Below are 17,649 nucleotides of genomic sequence, written 5' to 3'. Positions count from 1 at the left end.
AAGACCTGACTTCTAGTATGTTTGTACAAAATAGTTACAATAATCAGACCAACCTCTAAAATAGCATTGATAACATTAGTTATTTCAAAGGAAATCATTCATTTTTCTAAACTGATGATATTCTTGGAGGTGAAAAACTGGGAATAATATGGTGTCAGATTCTGATTCACTTGAATCTGAACAGTGTGCCTTTCTAAAACAAATGCTTAGCAGTTTTTCAAAGGAAAGAAGTCAGGCTGTAACTCCAACTGTCAATTATTGCTCTGCAAAGAAATTCTTTGCTCTGGAGTTAATAAGCAAATGACATTCAGTGTGTACTTGGATGTGGGAGAAGGGATACAGGGTGAGTCTCAGAAAGCTACTGTGCAAGTGACAAGCTCCTGTGCATTGGCTAACAGCAGCCCAAATCATCAGGGCTGTATCTGGGGAGAGATTGGCTTCAGTTCTTTGCATCATGGAAAATTTTATAAGCCAGTCTCTTCTTTGCCTTTCTGTTTGCTCCCACATAGTTGGCATTTGAGTGTTCCTCTAACAGATTTTTTTTTACTTTATATCTTCATGCTATGAAAACACACAAATTAATTTGCTGTATTTAATTTTTCCACTGGCAGAGTCTGTGGTTCTGTCTTTATCATTTCATTTTATTCAGATTACCTATTTCTTCAGTTATGCATGCATGCATCTGGTGGGATTGTCCCTAGAAATAAATATCCTTTAAGTTAAAGAATAAGTGACATTTATTTGTGTTGTGTATCATAGGTAGACCAAATACATGGTGTGATGTTTACTAAAGTGTATGTTTTCTAGCTGTTATTGCTAACGTATGGTTAAGCTCATTTGTCATAAACATAAATACCTTATGTATATGTTCTATATAAATTAGTATCTCATGAATTTTACCTTCAGATGGTAAAATGTTGCTTTCTGTAAACTGTACAGATTGCTTAAACTCTATTTCTATGGAACCCACCCCATCCTGTGCTGTCTCACATCTTGATAACCTTTTGCCCAGAGCTAATGCTATTATGAACTTAGTAACTATTTCATTGCTTGCCTTATAAGCAAACTGAAAAGAGCTGTTATTAATTAAAATGTCAGAAGTTTCCCTCGTTTTCATTTGATGAATAACATTTTAGTTATTATCCAATCTCTTTAGACAAGCTTCTAGCAACACCAGATGAGGAGTGGGCAGCAGACAGACCCCACAAGGAGAAGAATCTGTAAGTTTCTTATAATTGAGATTCACACCCTACCACATTATTGAATCATTCTTTTTAGATCCATTAAACAAGTTATCAATTCACTGACATGCAAAATACTGCTCTAGCAGGGGAGATTTGGGGGGAGGAGTTGTTGCTAGGTAACCACTTTTTTACCACCCAAAACACACAGCCTCAAACAAGTTCTTGCTTTGGCAAACACAGACCATTCTGTGCAGGCGGCAGTATTTACTTCAGAATGATTCTTTCACTGTTAAAGTGGTTCAACTTTTACAATACTTTTTTTTCCCCATTGCAAATGTCATTTATAATTTGAGAAACAATGAACAGAACACTTAGTTTTAAGAAATTCAGTTTAATTTGAAAGCTATGGATGACTAATTATATGATTGTTTTTATTTTATAATTTAATTTAATTAGTATGTATTTTGATTTTTAATTATCAGTTTATTTATGTTATTTATTAATTGCATTGTTCAGTCTATATTTTCTCTGTTCCATTCTTCAAAAAATATTACGGTTAATGTATTTAGAGCCTCATGCTAAGCAAAAGATAATTTCAAAGGTTTTGAAAATGTTGGTATGATCTTCAGCAATCTTTAGTAATTCCTAGATTAGTAATAAAATATCATTTTACTGGTATGTGGGTGGAGTAGACTGAAGTATCTCATAATGGGAAATGGATAATTATTTCACTGTTATTATTATATTATGAATCCTGGCTCTAATGCTAATGGAATAGATTTATATTACAAGTGCACCCAAGTAAAAATCCTGCAAGACAAATGTGTCCTCATTTGGTATCGCAGAAATCCCTTTACTACATTTGTTTTTCTTCAACATATTCAGCATTTACTATATGCGTTTAATAGTTTGTAAATGACAGTGAACCCAAGCCACTAAATAAATAAATAAAGCTTATATTCTTCTTTTTTTATTTTCTTTCAACACATATTAAACGTGTATCATTAGATTTTCTGCTAAGTGAGGGGTTTATATTTGTCAACATGAAAATAAAATGATCTTTGTCTTCATGGAGCTTGCAGACTATAGAAGAAATTGACAGCTTTTTCTCTAGAACTAGAAAAACACTTTTAGATCATAATTACATGCATATATATTTTGGCTTGTACTTTCTACAAACTCTGGTCAGCACTATCCTACAGCCATCACATCTCTCTTATTCAGTCTATTCTTATTGACCCTTTCTTGCTGACTATGGATTCCTTATGATTCTTACGCAGATTGCATTCCTTCTTTCCCTGTATCTACCTATACATTCTTTAAACTTTAAGAATCAGTTGAAGTTTCATTTGTACTGTGAAGTTCTAACTTATTAGCAGTCATGGATTTCTTCTGATTTAAATTCTTATAAGACTATCTGTAGTGAAATCTTTTAAGTCAGCTTGACATATCCTTGATCTATATAACAACAATTCCCAAAAAGATAAACCAAAGACCTTCATTAATGCTAACCCCCAATATTCCACAAGATTCTTATTTGTCTTTTATCTTCTCTGTACTATTTTTTAAATCACTCCTGTCTCCATTTTATTTTTACATTTCAGGTCTGCCTTCACAATGTGGCCTTTGAATCCACTTCTCAAATTGCTAGGTCGTGGTATCTCAACAAGAATTTGATCTAGAACCATTCTAGCAGATTTTTTCTTTCCGTTTATCTTGAAGGTGTTTCTTACTAGCTCCTCTCTCACCTTTTTCAATGTATTCCTAAGTAAGATCTCTCTTAGCCTTCCATTATCACTAAAAAACTGGAAATGGGCAGAGCAGAAGTATACTAAATTATTCATTTTAGGTAATGGAGATGTAACAAATGTTTTGTTATTAGGCAATATTTACTTTCAAAACATAAACCCTGGTAAAATTGGTATGGATAAAATCTCAAAAAATTACTGGATTACATATAGTCTTACACAAAATAGACAGATATAACAAAAAACAGTAAGCAAAAATAAGGTCAAAATGAATCATAAAAATAATACAAAAGAAAAACAAGCAGGTAAAGTGAGTAAAATCTAATCATCTAAGTAAGCATAGAAGATTTACAAATTCCAAGGTAAAAGGTCTTACATTGAGTTAAAAAATAAAGTTTAACCATATGCTGCTCACAGTAAAAATAATTAAGTGAAGTGGCCAAAATACTTCAATAACATAATGCACAATGATTTATTAAACATAGAGAAATGAAAAAATTAAGTTTAAGTTAAAAAGTCAAGAATAAAATCGGCCAGGCTTGGTGGCATGCCTTTGATCCCAGCACTTTTGGAGATCAAGGTAGGCAGACTGTTTGAGCCCAGGAGTTCCAGACCAGCCTGGCCAATGTGGAAAAGCTCTGTCTCTGCAAAAATTATAAAAAATATTTCGGTATGGTGGCATGCCCTTTGGTCCCAGCTACTTGGGAGGTGAAGGTGGGAGGATCATCTGAGCCCAAGAGGCCAAGGTTGCAGAGAGCCATGATGGCTTCCCTGCACTTCAGCCTAGGTGACAGAGTGAGACCTCATCTCAGGAAAAAAAAAAGTTAAGAATAAAACATCAAAATAAATAAAATATGCAATTTAACAATGTGAAAGTATATACTGACAATAAAAAGGGAACCGTTTTTAAGGCTTATGTTCCAAATAGCTTACCATCCGATGCATAAAGCAAAATTATGAAAAATATTGATGAGAAATATACAGCAACATGACTGCTAATTACAGAGATTATTACTTCTTCCAACCACTTACAGATCATTTTAATTGAGGTTTGGGCTTTTTTTTCTGGGATGACAAAGTTTAACTGTCATTTTTTCAAAAATTCGAACTGTAAAATTCAAATTATTTTCAAGACATGAAAACTCTTAGAGAACAGAGGTATTTCCTCAAATATTTATTTCCTCAATTATTTACTAGGAAGTCTAAGAAAAGTGAGAAGATATTAAAATATAAAATGTTCTACTAAAAGATATGGACCTAAAAATCAAGAAACTATAATCTTCAATGATTATATAGTAGAACATCATTGAAAGAAGTAGTGTGTGTGTTTGTGTGTGTGTGTGTGTGTGTGTGTGTGTGCATCCAATAAACCAACAAACCAACAATCTCCTCACCAGCACGTGTAAATAACAGAGAAACTTTTACACAGGGTCGGGAGGTCCATGGTGGATAATATACATGGCAGTATTGTGGTAGCAGGAAGTTGAAGGCCACCTATAAATATCCACTGCAATATGAATGAATAAATTGAGTTAGGATTCTGTAATTCTGAATTCTCTATCTATATCTAAAATACTTATATATTCCAACATACTGATATCTTATAAAATATTATGTTAAAGAGAAAATTAGAGTTATGGAAAAATACTATTTAAGTTATAATGGATTTTATTTGTGGCAGGCCTGCCAAGAATAATTAGAAAGCCATATGAAATGTGTTTGAAAAAGTTAGTATTACAGCATTTATGAATTGATGAAGCAACTAAAGCTTCTAGGACCAAAATACGAGGGAAACTACAGAGAGGTAAGCTGACATTTTGCAAGTCACTTTTCCTCTCAGGAAATTTTTTGATCTTAAAAGAAATATTTAAAAAATGGAGAAATCAGAAAATGAAACAGGCTAAAAAATAGAAATGCAAGTAGATATTTTACCAATCTCATAGGACTGAAGAAGCAATATAGTTAGGAAATGCCTAGGGAGCTAGGAAAAAACTGGCTGGAATCCTCAAAAGGAAGAAGATACAGAAATGGTTGCTGTCCTCAGTGATTTTTAGACCCAAGACATATGCTCAGTATTTCAACTTTCAACTTTCAGACGAGAGGTGTAGAAGTTAAGCAGAAAGTCACTGAAAAAACAAAATGATGGCTTCAGCTGACTCGTGGTGCTGAGGATACAAAATATGCCATATTGTCCATCAATATAAAGAACTCTTAGTAATCTCCACAACTCTAGTTGAGAATACTGAATAACTACACCAAGGACAACAGATAAATCAGTAGTAGAATGAACCTTATAACCCTAGCTCCATGTAGCTTAGTTCCTGAGTCAATAAATGTAATGTATTTCCCCACAAAGTCATTCTACCAGGGATATTCAAACTCAATCTGAAAAAGATAATATCACCTATAGCTGCTACAATTTTTATATACAGTTTCTAGCATACAGTTAAAGAATATCAAGGAGACAATATGCAATAAAAATAGGTCCATAGAGTAACGACATAGATAACTTCATTAATATTGATGAGATAATAAAATAAAGCTATTAACCAGAGAATTAGAATTTAGAAAGCTCAGAATAACATTCTAGACCTAGAAAACACAGTTTTGTCCAAAATAAGAAGTAAGTGAACATAATGAACAGAAGACTGAATAAAGTAATAAAGAGGATTGGTGAACCAGAAGAAAAGTCTACAGATAATATCCAGACTAAAATGGAGCACTAAAAGTATGGAAATTCAGGAAACAGTTTAAGAGATACAATGAAAAATGGTACACAGTGGTAGCAGAAGTACAATGTGGCAACCCAGAAGTGAGGGAAAGACAAAATGAGGTAGAAGCAATATTCGAAGAAAAATAAGTGACAATGAAATTTCTCAACCCAATGAAAAAGATCAATCCATATATTCAAAAGGAACTAAAAATTCCAAGCAAGTTTAAAAGAAAATCACATAAAGCCTCATAGTTAAATGACTAAGACCAAAAGGCAAAGAAAAAATCTGGAAAACAATTAAAAAATGAGATAATAATGTTCAAAATGCAGCAATAAGACTCAGCCGACACCTCGCTAGAGATGACAGATGTCTGAAGACAGTAGACTAGCAACTTTAAAATGCTAAAAGAGAATGACTGCCAATCTTAAAATTTAATGACAGCAAAAACCAAGGTGAAAGAAAGAAGTTTCTAGAAAAGTGGAAAATGAGAAAATCCGTTGATGGCAAATGTTGACTAATGAAAGAAAAACGGTCACAGACAAAATACAAATGCAGGGCAAAACAAAAAACATGGAAAAGCGTAAAAATATGTCTAAGTATAAATGAATATTAATAATAAATATGTATGGTGTGAAGTAACATATAGAGGGATTTCAAATTGTATGGCCAACAATAATTTAAGGGGTAAAATGGAATAAGTTAAGTTCCAATGTTTTAAAATATAGGAAATGTTAAAAGTAGTAACTTGAATTTGTAATCTCCAAGGTAATTACAAACAACAGTAGGAAAAAATATCATTAAGAAGTACTAAAAAGCAAATAAAAGCTAAAAGAAAAAAATAGAAAAGAGAGAGAAATAAGCAGTTTAATAGAATGTGAGTAACAATTTGGAGTACATTAACCTAAAAATATCATTACATTAACGAATTAATAAATACTCCTTTCAAAAAGAAAAAAAGGTTTTGTCAAACTAGGAAAAGGATATAAAACCAACTGACTAATTCTATACTGCTTACGAGAGACAAAATTTAAAAAAGAGAAAACAATAAAGTGAAAAGAAAAAAATCATATCTCTGTACACCAACCGAAGGATAATACACACACACACACACACACACACACATACACACATACACACATATATAAATAGAAATATATATAATATCACATGGAATATATATATACCATATGAAATAATATATTCTGTTAGGTTTGTATAAAAGTAATTGAGGTTTATGACATTAATTTCAATGACAAAAACCGCAATTACTTTGCGCGCGCGCGCACACACACACACACACACACACACACACACACACACACACATATATTCTGATATATGTGTGTACATGAGAAAAGTAGATTTTTAATTCAGACAAAATGGAATTAGAAAAGATAACATTTTAATACAGCAATATAGGGTAGGGTGATAAATTTTTCACGATGTAAGGAAGATATAAAACTCTTAAATTTGTATGTGATCATATATATAGCTTTAAAATATATAAAACAATCATGGTAGAACTGTATGAGAAATATAAAATTCCACATCATTTTGTCACAACTGATGCAAAAAGCAAACAAAAATTAGTACAGACATAGAATAAACAAATTAATAAAATTGACCTAGTTTTCAACTACCTTACCCAATAATCTTTACAAGAGAACAGTGAATATAGATCACAGAAGAATCTCAATAGAAATTAGAGGGAAAAAATTGTGAACTGAATAATAATGATAACGCATCATATAAAAATCTACAGAAAATAGCTCTAAATGTGCTTAGAGAGTATATGGTGTATACTCTCCAGGTATACAATTCCTGATAACATTGACAGGAAAAGAAAAGAGGGAAGAATACAAATTACAAATGACTCAAGAACAAAAAAAGGCAAGCCACAGAGTAGAAGTTAGTGAGTATATTTGCAATGTATATTCCTGATATAGGAATTCGTTTCCAAAATATTTAAAGAAAAATCAATGTTTAAGAGACAGACCTTCCAATAAAAATGGACAAAAGCCTTGTAGAGACACTCTGCTAAGAAAGGCATAATATCCTGGCCGGGTGCTGTGGCTCACACCTGTAATCCCAGCACGTTGGGAGGCTGAGGCAGGTGGATCACAAGGTCAGAAGTTCAAGACCAGCCTGGCCAACATGGTGAAACCCCGTCTCTACTAATAATACAAAATAATTAGCCAGGTGTCTTGGCAGGCACCTGTAATCCCAGGTACTCAGGAGGCTGAACCAGGAGAATTGCTTAAACCTGGGAGGGGTACCTTGCAGTGAGCTGAGAAGGAGACATGGCACTCTAGCCTGGCCAACAGAGTGAGACTCCAACTCAAAAAAAAAAAAAAAAAAAAAAAAAAGGAAAGAAAAAAAGACAGAAAAAAAAAAAGGCATAGTATCCCAAAGGTGGATGATCGTAGGAAAGGAGCTTGGCAGCAGTCACTAAGAACATGCAAATTAAAATCACTCATAATGGATAGTACTACATACTTACTAAAAGGCTCGATGGGGTAGTTACTAAGTGTCAACAAAAATATAAGGCAACAAGAGTTGTTGCTTTGTGCTTTGGTGTGTTTATGTGAGTACAAACATTTTAAAAAATGTTTTACAGTATTTAGTAAGCAGAACGCAGCCATATATTAAGGTCCTCCAATTCCACCTATTGCTAAATTCTAAATTGAAATGACTAGAGTGTTCATAGCAGTGTTATTTGCAGTTGCCAAAAATTAGAAACAGCTTGCTTTTCCTATCAATATTAAATTGGATAAATACGTGTATTCAGTAGAATACTATCAGATATGAAAAACAAAATGCTGCCACATATAAGAAAAATATATTTAGTAAATATAATGTCAAGTGAAAGAAACCAAAGAGAAAAAGAGTGAATATTATGTGATTCCACTTATTTAAATTACATAAAACCAGAAAACTTAATCAATAGTGGTAAAGTCCATATAGTGATTATATTTGTACGGGTCAGTAACTGGTATGGAGTACATAGGTGGTTTCTGGGTTGTTGATATTCTCTGTATTGATTGGGGGAGACGCTATATTGTTTTTTGTTTGTTTTTAATTCATTAAGTTGTTATGTTATAATTTGTGTACTCTTGTTTATATATGCTGTATGTCAGAAAAGTTTACCAAAAGTTATGTGTTTTCATAAACTTATTGCTACATGTTTTACGAAGGCAAATATATTTTCAAGCACACGTTTATACGTGCCTATAGGTGCTTATAAATGCCTATAGGGAGAAGAATGTGACTGGTAATTGGACTTAAAAAAAGTGAAATTAGAGATGGCCCATGCATACATTTAAGATGTACCTAAGGTTGTTTTTTTAAAAAATAAAGCCTGAGTATTCTTCTGAGCAATCTTTAACGTTTTAACTATCTGCTCACTTTAAATTCTATCTCATAATCAAATATTTGCACTTACCCTTTGTATTTACAGTAACATATTAACTCTGAGCTATTTCTTTTATCCCAGTATATATAGAGTAAAAATAGGTGGTTAGTAGGAAGAAAGGAGTAGGAAAAAACTCTGCATAAAGATTGTTGAAGACAATGTATATGAAATATGAACTTCTTGAACTTCTACATAAAATGAATATGCATTTCCAAATGTTCTTCACCATGGTCTCAGCCTTAGCAAATGAAATGTAGACGATAAAGGTCTCAGCTTTCACCCAACAATCCTAGGAGCTGCACAGCATGTGTGGAGTCCGATTATATATATAACACAGCTAGGGATGAAGTTCAGGGAGCTGGAATAATTGTGTAGCATCAGAATGGTGGAGTAAGGATTGGAAAGTATAGAACTCCATGACCTGCAAGCTTTCTTTCAATTATTAGACGCTATAGCATTGTTCTCTACCCCAGATAAAATGCCTTTGATTTCTACATCACTGAACCCTGTATCCGGTGTTACTTCCAATGCCAAAAATCTACATGTAGCAATCAACATGCCCCTTCTCCCCGCAAAAAGATGAAATATATCTTTGCTTTATGTAAACTTCCTTTACTTCACGGTACTCACTTCTTCACACAAGTTGAACATTCATCTGCTTATCGTTTTCCCCCCCATCCCTTCAGACTTATATCTACTTTCAGGTGAAAGGCTAGCAATAGTTTCTTACAGTGAATCTTGAAATAAAATATTTTTGTGACTTCTCTTGAGGACATGTGCATTTTAAAGACTTACATCTGTGAATGGAACCAAATATCATTCTATACTCCAGGAACTTACAAAAGGGGTGAAATTACCTGTGTCCTCCCCTGAGCATCTAAAATCATGTAATAATCATGCTGCTTTGTTTCTTTTTACAGTAAATCTCCTTGGCAGGCAGGACATACACTCATAAGCAGTATTGGAGAAATTAAGATCAAAATCTACAATATGATTTTAACAGTGGCAAGGAAGGAAAAAGAAAACACATTGAAAGGTTAACTTAGGAAATCATTTGATATCTGAGAAGGTATCACCAATAAAGAAAGGAAACGTGAATGATAGCTTAGTGAGTCAAATCACAACTATTAAAATGATATTTTTTAGGTGACAGTGGATAATCCTGGTTAGAAATTACTGAAATTAATTTAGTCAGGTTTGTACATTTTTCTAACTCCTTCCATCTTTTACTGAAATTAATTATTTTTAATTGAACTATAACCTACTTACTCACTTTTGGCATTCAACCACATTTAGTCCATTGGATGTGCAGTCATGGCTTTCAAAATTCCTGATTATTTCTACTAAAAGTTATGGAAAATTATGAACTGCCATCTAAACATCTAAGGCTAAATTTTTGCCAATGTCCAGGATATGGCATGGGCCAACAAATAAAGAAAGGAAGAAAAGGCACTGTCCACCTCCTAGCTTAGGTGACCTAATGGGGGTGGCTCCCTTGTTTTGTTGCTCATGACCCTATCACTAGCCTTAAAGATGACTTCACTAACTACCCTGCCCCTAACCTATGCCCAATAAATGCAGATGCTTCTGGACATTCAAATCTAGCCTGTCTCTGCTTAGAGGTAGCATGGCCTCCCTGAGCCCAGCTGCACTTTATTTGTACTTCTGTGTCCTGTCTCTTTATTTCTTGGATCCTATGCCTCAGTAAGGCATAAGGGACACCCCACGACCCTGTGGGGCCCTTAGCCCTACAATCCATAAAGAAGCAAGATGATAAATTGTACTTTTGACAATGCAAAGACAGGATACAGATTAGTAGGAAATATTTGTAAATCACACATTCAACAGGAGATATCTACATGTCTATAGTCCACTGAAACATATTAAGGAATATCAAAATTTAGCAATGATAAAATGAAACAACAACCTATTTTACAAAGTGGATGTAGAATTCAGGTATTTCACCTGAGAGAATAAATATATGGTATGTAAGCACATGAAAAGGTGTTCAGTGGCATTAGCCATAAATGATGCAAATTAAAACCACAATTTCCTTTTTTTTTCCTTTCTCACCTCTCAGGCATTCAGGACTCCTAGAATTTTTTTTTTAATTTTTATTTTATTTTACTTTAGGTTCTGGGGTGCATGTGCAGGTCATGCAGCGTTGTTGCACAGGTGCATACTATATCCTGCATTTCTCCCCATGTTATCCCTCCTCATCCTTCCGATACCCTGCTGCCCCTCCTCTAACCCCCCTGCAACTGCCCCCAGTATGTTCTGCTCCTCTTGCTGAGTCAACGTGTTCTCACTGTTCAACACCTGCCTATGAGTGAGCTACCACACAGTGCTTCACACGGAGTAAGGAATTTACTCACGCCTAAATTTGACTTCTCCTTTACTTTATCAACTCTGTTTTCACTTTCCTGGGCTTTTCCTTCTCCTGGCCCAGATTTATCTGATTAATTAGATTCAATTTAGCATTGGGTCATAATGGCTTTCTGAAGTTACTTCTCTCAGGTACTATTCATAACTTTTTTTTTTTTGAGACAGGGTCTCACTTTGTCACCCTGGCTGGAGTACACAAACTAATAACATTCTCATCCACTCAAAAATGCATTCTGAACTGGGAAAGGCTGTTGAACATTCTATCTCTTTCCAAAGCAAATCTGAACATGAGCATCTGTATCACAGTTTACTTGCTCTATACAGTCTTGCATTTTGGCTATTTTTACATTTCAAATGGTGTGATCTTAGCTCACTGCAGCCTTGACCTCCTGGGCTCAAGAGATCCTCCTGCCTCAGTCCCCCAAGTAGCTGGGACTACAGGCATGCACCACCATGCCCAGATAATTTTTTTGTATTTTTGTGTTTTTATTTTTGTAGAGTTGAGGTTTTGCCATATTTCCCAGTCTGGGCTCTAACTCCTGAGATCAAGTGATCTGCCTGCCTCAGCTTCCCAAAGTGGTAGAATTATAGGCCTGAGCTACGGAACTCGGCCTGGCCCTATTTGTAACTTAATAGTCACTGCATTTGCAAAACCATCTAAAGAAGTAAGCAACGTGAACCTTGTAAAGAAAGGTGGGAAAAAAACAACTGTCTCATCGTGGGGGCACTACATAACACATCACTTTGACAATTCTTTTTTGTTAAACACTTCCCCTACCTTGAAGATTTCTTGAATCTTACCTTTAACTGACTTTTCTTTATGATTAGGCATATGTTTGCTTTTCTTTATGTCAGAACATTTTGAATTCATGGAGCAGCTAGAAAAAAAAATCAAATGAATCTTAAAATAAGTGCTCATCCAAGAAGTCAAGGTGATAAAGGTAATTTTCCTTTTTGCTTTTGCACTAACTTCAGTAACTCTGGAATCAAAACTAAAATCTGAAGACAGATACCTGGAAATAAATTCTCAGAAACAAATTAGGAATTTGCATTTAGGATAAGAATTGTATAAAATCGTGTGTGCTGCTTGTCATGTGCATCATAGTTCTGTGAATTTCTACATCCAATGGAAGGTAAACACATTGGCCTAACCTATAAAAGTAGTCGGATTGGAAGCATGGCATACAATAAATGAAGTACCTACTGAAGTGACTCCCTTTTCTCTAGGGATCCTAAGTTACTGAGTTTTTTTCAGAACTGGATTACTAAATGATTACAAGGTATATGCCCAAATCCTTTGAACTGCACAGCTTCTTGTCACTCTTCTAAACATGTTTCGGGGTCAATTTCCAAAGTGTTTTCTTGTCATGGATTCCTTACTTGTCATTCTTGGCACTAATTCCCTATACAGATAAAGGTGTCCTTATGTAGAGACTCACAAGCTAATAACATGCTCTTCCACTCAAAAATACATTATGAACTGGGAAAAGCTGTTGAGAATTCTCTCTTTCCAAAGCACATCTGTACACGAGTATCTGTATCACAGTGTACTTGCTCTATGCAGTCTTGCATTTTGGCTATTTCTACATTTCAAATGGCCTTTGTGAGCTTATGAATAATGCTTCATTGCCTGCCTGGACAGCAGCTTACATGTGTAATATGGTTCTTTGTTTGTATCTGTCCATATTCCATGGAAGTGCATGCATTTTCTCCTCTCAGGTCTCTGTATATTTAACTACAATCATCCAAGCTTTGTATCACTCCTATAACCCCTTGTGATGTGATGATGTTTGCTTCCATTTACTTCTTGTCAATATTCAAGGGAATTTCACTCTAAAGCAAAGTGTTAGAAAAAAAAATTCTTTCTACTTTAAGTGTGCTTTTTATTTGACTGCATTACTAAACTTGATATAGATGGCACTTGCATTCCATCCATGACCTCACTTGTATATGTAGAAACTATTGTGCTTTTATAACTTACTCCTGTTTTCATTTACTTTTTATTTTACATGTAGTGTCTTTTTAACCAATAAAATACATTTCAGACCAATATATTAAAAGCATTATACTATTGTCTTGGTTATTTCAAGACCTTAAATGAGTAATCTAAAATAATCTTTCATTGAAATTGAAACCTAATATATTTATTTGTGATAATGCCATCAAACTAAAATTAACAAACATTTTATGTACATTAGCAAATCTTTTCAAAACATAAAACCTAAGCATTGCTAATATAACTAGATGGTAAAAGGAGTTTGAAACATCTACTGAGGACAGTGGGCACAATAGTTTATCTCTAAATAAAATAGAAAAGGACAAAATGCAATACTCAAAGTAATGTGAAATGAAATTAACCAAATTCTGTTAATTGGCAAGAATTTAAGCTTCATCATATATACTATTTGTATGAAAATATTACTAATTTTATTTTGTAGATAAATATATTAAGGCCGAACATGAAAAGTAGTAGAGGTTTTCTTTTTTGTTGCTTACTTATCCCCAGAATGTAAGTTACCACTGGAAAATGAATCCTGAAGTGGTTGAAGGAATTGATAAGTCCCCCGAGGCCACACTGTAGAAACTGTTAAAACTGAGTAAATTGAGTTGATATTTCAACTGCGTTCATTTTTGTTAATCCTTTGACCTTGTTGAAATCGCGTGCTGTGTTACTCTGCTGTTGAACTTGTCTCTAACCTGGCACAGACATTCTCGTAGCAAACCAAAATGAGAAATGAAAGAAGAGAAGTGAATCCAACACTCATTCTTTAATTTAAAAATCTACTGCAAAATGTTTGGAACTCCTTGAAGATAAAAGCTCTAAGAAGGGATTACCTGTTCTTTATGTATCTCACACACTGTAATTTCCCCAAATTTTTAAATCAATGTGGTAACGTAAGGGCACAATATGTTTCAAAGCAGTTAACAAATTAGTGATAAAAATATAAATTCATTTATTTATTTTTAAAAGAACAGTGCCCTTTTTCTTTTAATATAAATGTTTTCATTATTTATTGTCTCTTCAAGCACCTTTAAATTCATGACTCATAATTGAGAGATAGTCCTTTACACAGGTTGCATCATCTGATGGCTGTGACTGAGGATGATGATGCAGAATGCCCGTGTCTGTATCAGTCAATGAATCGGCAGATGAAATGACTGGAAATGAGTGAATCATCAAGTGTAACCTGTGGATTCTATGAGCAATATGTTTCCCTTTGTACTAATGCAGCTTCCTTTAATAATATAATAGAACCATAAAATTTTATAGCTGTTAGAGACCTCAGAGATCTTTAAACCCTACTGTTTAAAATCTAGGTGAGGGCATAAATATTCAGTTTAAGAATTTTGATACAAGGTCACATAGCGTGGTAGTGGACAATCTGAATCACCATTTAAAAAAAAAATCAATGTTATGTCCTTTTCAAAATAACTTTCAGTTTCCGTATTTGATTAATGCAATGCACTTTATCTACCTCTTTTATTGATAAGCATTCAAGAAAGTAAAAACAATTTTAAGATGTTACCATGTTTAAAGTTCTAAGAAAATACTGAGAAACCAAAATTGTTTATTTTGTTTATTTTTCAAGATATTTGAATATGCTATTGATAATTATGTATTTTGGAATATTAGATACACTTTATAATTAATGTTTAGTATGAAAGGAAAAATAAAACATTTCCTATGTGAAGACAGGCCACTGGGGGAACCCAAACTTCTCCTGATGTTTCATTAACAACTGCCCCTCTGATCATCTAAAATTAAAATGCTTCCAGTTATAAGTATTCTTCTCATTGCTTCTCTGCATGACTTGATATTTATGGGATCAATATGTAATTTAGTATCAGTATGTTTAATCATAATCAGCCGGAGTGCTGTGTTTAGCTGAACCTATAAAATGTAATATAATGATTCTAAAATGTTTAATTTAAAAATCACTGCTTCTGTGCATATGAATCAGAGACCTGTGTTTAATTATTGATAGCAATTAGTACACAGAAGCAGACAAACACCATCTGGTGGTAGAAACGCTTGTATGGCTGTCCTCCTTTTACTCTTGGTTCTAAAGTAATGCATCATTGATTGGGCTTCCCTCATGAAAAAAAAATTGAGTTTATTTTTATACCCCAACTCCTGGAATTTCTGTTGCTTTACTACCCATAATATCAATAGATACTATTCACAGAGCTAAGACAAAGCCATCAGTACTATAGGGTAGTCAACTGGGTTTTAGCATCATAACCAGACCCCAAAACAATTTCTCATAAAAATTCACCCTGAATGCATCTCATGAATAATAATAATAGGAGAGGTGTTAAAGTGAGTGAACCTCAAGGTCAGATGTTCAGAACAAAAAGCAGTGTTCAACATAAAGCCTATAGCAAATGCCAAATGTTAACTAATTAGGAAAATATATCATTCAGAGACAAACAGGTGCACATGTGTGCAAGTGTGTGTGTGTGTGTATGTGTGTGTGTGTGTGTGCATAATTAAGGTAGTTTGCCTTCTTCAATATTATAAAGTTTAAGAGAGTTTCTGAAATGAGGGTAGAGGTAACTACCAGGAATACTCTCAATGGACCCACCATTGTTATCTCACTGGGACATAAAGTACATTCATATACCTACTGTATCCTCAATAAAACTGCTTAAGCCCAGTGTGGGACTATGTCACTCAGGCCCCAGAGCTGACACCTTATTATTCCTTATTCTTCTTATTGTTTATCCATGTCATACACTGTAATGTCACACATTGGGCAAAGCTGAATTATATGTGTTCCAAGACCTGATTCTTCTCGGGCCTCTGGTTATGGGGCTGCGCCAGAGGCAGCTCAATCTCCTGCGAGGCCACCTGTAGCATCAAGTACTCTTGTCGAGGTTTTATGGTTTGTCACACGGTCAACAGGCATACTGTGTAAAATTAGTGCCTGCTATGCCATCTCATGGGGCAGAATGCAGCCCAAAAGGGGTTCTGCCACCTATACACATACTTCAGTAGTGCTTAATAATGCTCTTTTATGAGCAAGGGCCTAATTGCTAAAACAACTTCCGGGGCAGGTACAAACAGTATCGTATCCTAATCAAAGTGAAACTAGGGTAGAGAATAAAGGTTTTTAAGGAGAGTCTCAGGAAGCGTTCTCAAGCCTTAAACTATGTCTGATTTGTATATCTTTGTCTTCACACATTTATTGGTTGCTTCTATCCATTTGAAGATCATGTGTCTTTTGGTGGAGTTCAACCTGGAGGGATCAAAGTAAAAGCAAAACAACATGAGTGATCTACAAGGTCTAACAAGGTCAACAAGGGGCTGGTGGCAGGACATTTCTGGTTGCATTATAGTTCTGTGTGATTTTATATTCACAATGTGAGGCCCTGGTCCACAACCCAAAGGATGGAACTGATTCAGATCTTGTTACAAATATAACTCAGCTTGGCCCAAAGCATGTCATAGAGAACATGAGCTAGGTTAAAGAAGAACGTGGAAGAGAGAGGAGTCAACTCTGAGGCCCTGGTGGCATAGTGCCACATTGGGAAGGGGGTAGGCAAGAAGCCCAGAAGCCCCATCCAAGTTATTAGTGATCTACATTAGACCTTGGCCTGAAAAGAAGTCTGGGACATCAGGAAGAGAGCCTCATAATTTAAAGATAAAAGGAGAAAAAAAACTCCCAAGGCCAAGTCTTTAGGGTAGGTCAATGCATCTAAACCACGTGCCATATAGCCCTGTGAGCCTACGGACATGTTTCAGGCACCTTGTGCAAGGTTGTAGCTGAACAAGGGAAATCTCGGTGTTCTACCCTAGGTTCTATCCACTTTATTTTACATAACAAGTACCTCCTATCAGTTTTACATAATAGATTTCCATGAAAAATTCCATTTGAAGAAAGCATTCAATAAAAAGCCTAAAAGTTTATTTGACTTGACAATAAGGATGATGAAAATGCAGCATCTCAGAAGCCAGACTGTAAGTCTGTTCAGGTTAGCATCATGTTTTACCCCCAAGGATGGATGATGGCACTTAGGCTTCTGTGCTGTTATGGCAGGTTAAAAAACTGAGGTAGCGCTTACAGGGGTGGCTGACTGGGAAAGTGATAGGCCACAGCAGCTGAGATCTGTAGAACACTGTGCAGTGTAGAATGATGGATGGGTTGGGTACGTGCACTGGTGTCTGCTATATTCTCAGAAACTGAGGTTGGAGAACAGGTTTC

The sequence above is a fragment of the Sapajus apella genome, unplaced genomic scaffold (assembly GCF_009761245.1).
Source record: "Sapajus apella isolate SASKATOON/1434 unplaced genomic scaffold, GSC_monkey_1.0 scaffold57, whole genome shotgun sequence".
In the NCBI taxonomy this organism is placed as follows: domain Eukaryota; kingdom Metazoa; phylum Chordata; class Mammalia; order Primates; family Cebidae; genus Sapajus; species Sapajus apella.
The sequence above is the reverse complement of the archived record's forward strand: the minus strand, read 5'-3'. Positions refer to the sequence as shown.